This window comes from Helianthus annuus, chromosome 16 (assembly GCF_002127325.2).
Source record: "Helianthus annuus cultivar XRQ/B chromosome 16, HanXRQr2.0-SUNRISE, whole genome shotgun sequence".
Taxonomy (NCBI): domain Eukaryota; kingdom Viridiplantae; phylum Streptophyta; class Magnoliopsida; order Asterales; family Asteraceae; genus Helianthus; species Helianthus annuus.
Window position 1 is genome coordinate 8,069,786 of NC_035448.2, and position 10,180 is coordinate 8,079,965.

A 10,180-nucleotide genomic window follows, 5' to 3' on the forward strand; every position below is an offset into this window, starting at 1 on the left:
ACCTCAATGCGACAAGTGTCAGCGACATCATACCTGGCGATGTAAAAATGGAAAGTGCGACAACTGTGGCAAAGTGGGGCACAGTAGGGAAACGTGTTGGCATGAGACAAAACGTGGAAAGAAAGGTAAGGGATGTTATAACTGCGGTGATATGGGGCACTTTAGGAAAGATTGCCCAAGGGAGATTAAACAAAATCATGGGAAGAATGACTAACACCAGAGCTAGGGAAGCACGCCAGGATCCAAACATGGCTATCGGTACGCCTCATAATAGTCAAAGTTATGCGTCTGTGATATTTGATATTGTTGTCAAATTTTAGCTTCAGAATATACTTGTTTTAATAGTGAGCAAGATAGATATCCAGTATTCGGTAGAACTAGCTTAAGTAAAGCTTTGATGTGATAATTGGGATGGACTGGCTATCAAACAATCAAACGAAGATTGTTATCCGCATTCCGATGACGAACGGAGAAACGATCATAATTCATAGAGCAGGATACGCCCCTGCAGATTATTAGTCATTGAAGATACGGAAGTTTTTTTTCGCACAGAGGATGTGTTGTTTTCTGGGCTCATGTCGTGGACAAGGGAACCAAGGAACCTAAACTCAAAGATATCCCTGTGATAAGGGAATACCCTGAAGTCTTCCTCAAATACTTACCAGAATTATCTCCTCGACGACAAGTCGAATTTCGCATCATTTTGATTCCGGGTGCCGCGCCTGCTGCTAATGCACCTTGGCGACTTACACCTTCGGAGATGCAAGGATTGTCAGTATAACTTCAGTAGTTGATAGAAAAGGAAGCTAACAGACCAAGTTTCTCATTTTTGGGTAACACCAGTCCTGCTCATCAAGAAGAAAGACGATGATTTTCAAATGAGCATCAATTACCAGGAGTCGAATGGTCTAACAATGAGTGTTGGCAACTCTTACCGAGGACAAACGAATTACTTAACTAACTTTGAGGATCCAACTACTATTACACAACTGATTGATGATTGAGTGTCATTAGCAGTAAATTCAGGAAGGAAGTGTACCGGGGAAATTATGGGACAATAACTTGTTCTAAACGTACACAAAAATGGTGTTTCCTACACAATGCACACAACCGCTTTACACAGAATACGAAACTTTGAGAACCTAGAAAACATATGCTTAATCCTTGGGGACCCAAGTCAAAATTCGTAAAGGTTGTCACTTAGGAACCGCACTTGTTAACTCAGGCAAACCCCATTATCCCGACATATTTGCTATTTCAGTTAACCAAACAGAAAGTACTTAAATTTCTTTCGTTGAAGTCTTCACTTTTGCTTCTAACGAGTAGATGTTTGCATCTCTACTCCCCTTAACGGTAGTTGCATCACGTTAATTCTCTTCGCTAGGAGCGAACACACATTTGCTTCAATACTTGGTCATTTCTTCATACTCATTGTTTCATTACTTGAAAACTTATATGTTACGCATGCACCATTTACCATGCATGAGGTTTCATTTCGAATAAACATTTCATGGAAGTTCAAATATTATGTTGCTAAATCTAATTACTGATTGGTGATTCGAATGACCTACATTATTGTAATTGTTGGCCCTTTTGCTATTAAGTCAACAAACTTTCTTGAAGCTCCTTTTATTTCAAGTGCACTCATGGTTTATCTTCATGGACATGATGAGATTCCCTTGTTGCTACCTATGTTTATTGTCGGGCTACGCTAAAACCAAGTTCAATTGCTCGAACTTGTCCATGTCACATGTTCAATTTAAAACGCCACATGATGTATTGAGAGCATCATATTCGAATTCATTCTTGCAAAGGTTCTCTTGTTTCAAGTCGTAGTAGGTTTGTTTGGTCTATGACTCCACTAAATCGTTGTTGGTTTTGACACCTTGCGGTGATACTTTCACAAAAATTTAAGCTTGCGCTGATTTGGTTACGCCTCTCATACACGGATTTAGTTGTATATTTGTTGACTTGCTCTAAATCAATTTTGTTTATCACAACTAAAGCAGTCTTAACACAGTTGCGTGTTAAGACAATGGTACCTATATTTATTTCATGACGCGGTGTACCCCCTAACGATACTTTCCTTGATTGACTGAAAGCTTTGTGGTACACATGACCTTTTCATCTCCGATCGGGAACAATGGTTCTTTGATATTCCACGTTCAATTGAAAACTCTGTGACATTGAGTAGATCAAATCTTCAGATTGTTTTAGTGCACTTTCATTTGATTTCAAACACGGTGAACTTATTCGGTCATCGCTATTATTGAAATATGTTAATAATTTGTGGTGTCATTACAAACTTGTAGCTTGTGCTAATCATGGTCAACCGTTCCACACAAAACTACACATACTTTTGTTTGGCTTGTCATTTAAACATCCCTGATGCAACTACAATAATACACCAGATTCACTTGTATTTCATTCGGCGTACTTTCGCAATTCAAGAATGCCAACACACTCAACCTAACCAGTCATTTATTTGGAAGTTGACCGATCATTTTCATACCACATTTGAGTTGTTGATTTTGAGTTCATATAGCGGATGCTATGGTTTGAGAAAACTCGTTTGTATACTGTGATCGATCGTTTGAGAATCCTGTTAGTCAAACTTCTCTTTTGAGGAACCCCTGTTAACTGGATTACACTAGACTATACGTCAATACGTCTTGTACCTTTGACATCAAATGCTAAAAGCACATACCTTTAACCATTGGATTCATGTTGTTATATATTCTTGGATTCACCTGATATGAATAAGGTTGATTCAGTTTTGTGATTACCTACCACAATATTATCCATAAACATATACGCGTAATGTGACACTAAGGAGCTAAGGTAGTATAAATTTCGAGGACGAAATTTTCTTAACAGGGGGAGAATGTGACAACCGTCAAATTTGCATGTATCCGTACAATTAATTAATGTTGATCAGTGCCTAATGACTGTGCTTAGTTACAACTGATGATTTAAACTGCTTAATGATTACTACATCATACCTACATGTGCATCACACATTTCATACTGTCACACCATTTATTACATACAAACTTTAGTGATATAAACGATGCACAAAGCACGGTTAGCATAGTTATCGAATAACTCAGAAATATACTGACAGTGCCAGTACATAGACAGACAGTGTTTTGAGGACCAGTATGAGCCAGAGACAAAGTACTACACTAGTATGGAGTGTAGGGAAGTAAGGACCATAAAACTGCGTCACTAGGTGATAGTTTAAGTGCCGGAAAGTGCCTAAAGCCCACTTAAAATGCAGAATTCTGCATTTATCATCAAAATTCGGCATTTTAACATGCTAGTAATGTGCAAAAATATGGCAAAATGGTCCTGTATGCTTTCCTAAGTGTCGGGAATTGAAAGTGTCATAAAAAGTTACATAAAGGACACTATACGGAATAATTTAGCACTTTAAAGGAACGGAATCTAACCGAACAACCGGACATTATCCGGAACACCAAAATATTGTTAAACATTGTTTTTATTTTACTGAGCTAGTTATGGTTCCCGAACACTTAAACACCCTACATAAAGCATGATACACATTAAACACTAGACTTTTACCATTAACCATTCACTAATTAACTTGTTTACCAACAATTTACAATTAACCCCCCCCCCTTGCTAATTCACGGCTCACTTAAGGTGGCCCCACACAAGATTTACCTAAATCTTACTAAATCCTCCATATCCACTCCTTGGATTTGATTTGATTTTGGGAAGATCTTGTTAGTACTTGAATTTGATTTACTAGATAACTTTATGATTAAAGCTTACATATAGACCCCTCCCCCCTATGCTTAAAAATCGGCCACATGACTAAATTAGAAGATTTTCTTGATTTCCTCTAAATCTTCTATGATCATGATAAGATCTTGTTTGTACTTAAAGAGACATTAAACCCTTTGGATATTAGAACTTGAGATTATAAGTATTATCATTCACCATCTCCATCAAAACACTTCTTCTTCCTCCCTTGGGAGCTCACGGCCACAACAACACTCCACATCACCACCATTTTCAACCATCTTCCATACTATCTAAGGTGGTATTAAGGTGTAATGAGCTAAGTTAGGAAGCTTGGAGCTTTCGGAAGTTGAAGGACCTTCACCGTTTGCTTTTATCCACCACATTTTCAACCTTGTTCTTCTAGCTTTAAGCTAGTTGTAAGATTCTTGAACACTCTTGTTTACTTCATTTTTTTAGTGGTTAAAAGATATATTGTAATGATTTACACAAGAACACTAAAGAACCTACACTTGAATCAAGAAACATAAGCTAACATAAGATTAAATATGATGAAATAATGCTAGTATGATGTTGTTTTGAATATGTTGATGATTTCTTGTTGATTTCTTGGTAATATGATGTTGATCATCATATGAGACTTGTCAGATTATGATTAAAAACATGATTTAACAAGATAAGAGGTGATTATGGGTTTACATGAAATAATCATCTTCTTGATTAAACATGAACTTGAAAGTAAAATGATTTTCTTGAAAAGTAATAAACAAAGTGAGTTAGCAATCTTATAAATCCAAGACTTGTGAATGATTTTTCTAAAGGAACCAAGTTAAAAAGATGATTTTTGAAGGATCATGATTCTTATTAAACCTACATTATTTTAGTGACAAATAAAGTGTAGAAATACTTTTGAAGCAAGAGGATGTGAAAAATAAGCATTTTTGTAAATTATGTTTACAAGTTGTAAACACCAAATCATTGCAAGGCTGAGATTTTAAATAAAGTAAACACACTTTGGAGGGTAACTAAACCCACTAAACACTTTACCATGTTACTACGCGTTTTTGAGAGAAATCAAGTTCATGTTGTATTGTAAGTGGAATAGTTGTTGCACTTGGTAAGTGTAATATGGTTTGGTGAATTGTTGTTGATTGTTTGAATGATTTTTTGAAAAGAAAATGATATGTAAAATAGCATGGACACCTCCATTTACAAACAAAACTATGGAGAAATTTTCTAAAAATTCCAACACTTAGAAAATATTTTCTAAACAAGTGTTTACTAGTGTTTTTAACTTTGTTTTTCAAAATAAATTTCGCCATAGGTTTTGTTACAAAATACAAAGAATCGGAGGTTGGTTTTTGTAAATAAAATGGGTAAATATATATTTAGGATATATATTTTATATTAAGACACTTGTGTGGATATTTGTTTATTTTGTGGAATAGTTATATTATTTTAGGGTAAAATAATATAATTTAACAAAATACTATGACATTTACAACTCCAAAATAATACCAAAAATCACAAGGAATGAAATATAAGTTACACACTTAATATTGTAAAGCCGAACGATAAAACGTAACTTATGAAATATTCCGGAAAATACTCTTATAAATATATTTTTGGCAAGTATTATTTTGGAAACGAAAGGAGTAAAAATATGATTTTCGTACCTATTACCAAGTATGCATATTTTCGACCAAGAGAAAATATATTATTTTTGGGGAGTTAAAAATATATTTTCCTAAGTATATTTAGAAAATATATGATTTTTGGGAAAAATATATATTTTCTTGGAATACATTAGTTTTGACAAATAAGTTATATATATTCTAAGTGAGACTTGAAAATATATTGTTTTGGAAATATATATTGGGAATATATTAGTATATTTATAATTGGAATAATACACCGGAATACGACGCAAATACATGGCTAAAGACACACATACAAAAATACGAATATGCATGTATGAGATACCCCCATCCTTGGGAAGGAAATACGAAGTTAAAATACTTGAGAAGTACTAATACAGAAATATTGTTTAACAATTATTCCAAAATGAAATATAATTTAGAGTTAAAATAATTATTTTAACAAATAATTATAACTTGGAATAATATTGGGAACACAAGAAACGTAACTCAAAAGCTTTCATACTAAGCAAAGGCACGGCTCGTTCGTCTAATAGACGTTAGTACACTGTAGGTAGTCGTGTTTGCTGAGGAGACTTGGGTTACACATACTGAAGACGCAATACTGTGAGTTCATGTCCCCCTTTTCTTTTAACTGTTTTCAGTTTTACAACTTCGGGGGTGAAATACATGTTACATACTGATTACAAACGTTTTATACATGGTATGATTAGCTAAGGAATGTACTTCTAGATCACGTGAATGGGTAGGCTATTTTCTTAAGAACATTAATCCTTGTATAAAGACCGAGGGACATGAGTGATAGATCTATTGGGTGTTGCGAGCCCCACCCATGGGCCTATAAGTTGGCTGCATGTGGTGACTATGCCGTTCCGCCGGAGAGGCCGATACGAAATACGCATACAGGTTTGAGTGCTTCCTAGGCCATGTCACTTATTAATGTATTAGCTACACATTAATTGATCTCTTTTTCCTTAATTGCTACATATCAGGGACTTTCATACATACAGACATACTTTAAAGGATTATACATACTCACATACACATGAACTTGCTCAACTTTTTTTGATTTTTCAAACTACATGTATTTGAGGAAACTAGTTGATATGGAAGGGTATGCATGTGTCGTCGAGCTGTGTTTGAATAAAAGATGTTATCCATGGTTGTCGAGTTTAGAGGGTGTATCATAATCCTGGACGGGATACACGGCTCTAAGCTCATGTTTTATTTAAGTACTTTTGTTGAGTCTTGTGAACTCGTTTAAACACGTCACGGTTTGTAACTTTATTTGGTATTGATGTTTTCAACAATGGTATTGTGGTAGTTTTCTAAACTCTTTTAATGGGTAAGCATCTCATGTTTTTATCATATAGCATTGTTGTGATTGATTGCTATGGTATTAAGAAGTCATACCAAATAACAACGCTTCCACAAAAGTCAAGGTGTGACATTAATGAGAACTAGACTTTGCACGTTTTATAATATAAAGATGTATCAGAATGTTTTGAATGAAAAATATTACTTTTGCTTTACTTTTACCAATAAATATAAATTGTTTATTTATCCTGGTGTGAACTTATGATCTCTCCTCTTAGAGATATTTGTCTTTACAAGGTAAGATAGCCCCATATTAAAAGGTTATATCAAATACTAGGGTAAAAACACAAGAGAAATCTTTAAACTCAAAATACAAAATCTAGGACATAGATTATTATTATTATTATTTTTTTTTTTTGGGTTTAAAAGATGGAAAACACTTTTAGACCCATTTATATTTATATACCATTAATTAGCAACATTTTTGTCCATGTGGGTGTTATACCTTATGCTTTAAGGGTATTTTTTTTTTAAAGGCAAATCAGATTGGGAAATTGGCCTGTCATAATCCTAACTAGAGGTTATTTGGTAATTAACAGTTCCATCTTTGAATATTCCCCCACCAGTCTCACCTTTCCCCTACTTTTCCTACATCGATCCTCGTTAAAAAAACTTAAGGGAGTTAAGCTATTTTCCAAATTACATACAGATTTTTTAGGGCTTTTGAACAGAACGATCATACAAGTCCATTGATGTAAAACTTACCTCGAAATGGTGCTCCAAATGACTTGATTTTTGTTAATTGGAAATTGAAACACCCGAATTGAAGCGCCGTTTTCATCGTTTGGAGTACCATTTTGAGGTAAGTTTTATATCAATGGACTCCTATCGTCATTCTGATCAAAAGCCGTAAAAAATGTTTTTAATTTGAAAAAAAAAACATTACTCCGTTAAGTTTTTTTAATGGAGGACCGGTGTAGGAAAAATAGTTGAAAGGTGGGACTGGTGGGGGGAATATTTAAAGGTGGGATTGTCAATAGCCAAATACCTCTAGTTGGGATTATTACAGGCAAATTCCCTAATCGGGTTTAAATAATCTCAGCTTTCTCAATTTGGCCGATAATAATCCCAAATCAGTTATTGGCTGATAATAATCCGAACTGGTCCACTTTTGACCGATAATAGCCCGCCGTTAAAAATACGTTAACAGAGTTAAGCTTTTTTTCCGAATTACAAACGGATGTTTTATGGATTTTGATCAGAACGAGGATACGAGTTGATTTATGTAAAACTTACCTCGAAAAGATGCTTCAAACGGCTTGATTTTTGTTAATTGGAAGTTTAAACACCTGAATTAAAGCACCGTTTTCGTCGTTTGGGGTAGTATTTAGAGGTAAATTTTACATAAATCAACTCGTATCCTTGTTCTAATCAAAAGCCCTAAAACATCAGTTTGTTATTCGGAAAAAACTTAACCCCGTTAAGCTATATTTAATGCAGATTATTATCGGTCAAAAGTCGACCAGTTCGGATTATTATCGGCCAATAACCGAGTTCGGATTATTATTGGCCAAATTGAGAAAGCTGGAATTATTTAAATCCAATTTGTCTTTTAAAAATGTTTTTTTTACATTAAATCCAAAAGTTTTTATTTTTTACAATTTTAACCTAACAAAATTTGTTTTTTCAAATTCTAACCTAAAACTTTTCATTATTTGCAACGTAACATCAATTTTTTTTTACTTTAGCTTTGCCCCTATACTTTTGATTTCACAAAAAATTTTTTTAAATTTCGTTCTAATTTTTTTCCCTTTGAGAAGTTCCTCGCAACGCGCAACTTCTAGATCGGCTCAGTGTTGATGGTGCTGGTGTTGGTGTGGTATTTGTGGTATTTGACACGGTTTTATGCCTCGCCGTAACGTGTGCTTAATTCTAGTTAACTATAAATTCAATGCTTTCAAAACCGGTATTTAAATCGTACCGGGTTAGACTCAGAAACGGTTCAACCCGTTGAACCGGGTTGTACCGGACAGTTCAACCGTGTTGACTAATTAATCCTATGTATCCATAAAATATAATTTCAACTCAAAAAAAAAGATCCAAAACTTCTCCATTCTATAATAAAAAAATATTTCAAAAGTAAATCCGTAATAAAAAAAGTTATCTAAAATTTCATGATTAACTACCCATTATATAGCAATTAGCAAACACTACAACAATTTCCACATGAATGATTGAACAAAAGTAAAAAAAAAAAAAAAAAAAGGTAAACGTCAATGATCAGTTGAAGAACATAATCTCAACAGACCAATGATTTTCTATCTTTAAGTGAGGAAGAAGTTTGATTGATGTGGATTGTCAATTGTGGGCACTAGGTTTTACACTTTTACTAAGAAGATAAATAGTCACATTTTTTAGGTACATAAAAATTAAAAGTTCAAATTTTGACCTTTGGTCTGGTATAAACCGGTACCGGTATACCAGATTAAACCAGTAACCCAATATACCGGCGGTATGACTTCTTTGTCGTTTCCTCAGTTTATCGGTATGATTCATGCCGGCCAAGCATCCGGCATCTGGTTTAACCGGTTCAATCAGCTCGTTTAAACCGATTTTTAAAACATTGCTCTAAATTGATCAAAATTATTCCTTTTAGAGTAAATTACGTTTTTGGCCCCTGTGGTTATGTCAGTTTTACTATATTGGCCCAAAATAAGATTTTTTAACAGATTTGCCCCCATGGTCCCTATATCTAACCATTTTGGCCCCTAATTCTAACCAAACCCTAACTCTGGTTAACTTCTTGGTCACATGGGTTGCACATGATGGGTAAAATTGTAATTTCCCCTCCTCTTTTATGACTTTATAAATAAAACTCAAATCTTAAACAAATCATCATCATCTGCAGATCTTTCTTGAACAAACCCAGAACTTAAAACCCACTTTCATCTTCAAACCCCTTTCAAACCCAGATCTTCAAACCCACTTTCATCTTCAAACCCAGAACTGCAATTGAAAGCTATCGATTCAGAACTCAGCAACAATCGAAGAAATTAAACAATCGAAGAACCCCGATCTTCAAACCCACTTTCATCTTCAAACCCAGATCTTCAAACCCACTTAAATCATGAATAAGAACAAACCAAAAAAAATATATTAACATCCCGATTGTTATAAATATGAAGATTCCCCAAATTAACTATTAACCCACACATCATCTCCGCTACTTTTAACATCCCACACATCATCTCCGCTATAAATCTGAAGAACAAACAAAACCTGATTGGTCAAAACCCACATCTACAGATTTCTTTTTAACAATCCAATTTCTTCGAGAACCGCCACCCAACCCAAAAACCCTTTAGGTGGGTTTGGATATGCCCAATTTTATCTGTGTCAACTCCATTTCTTCAAAACATACCCTCAAACCAAACAAT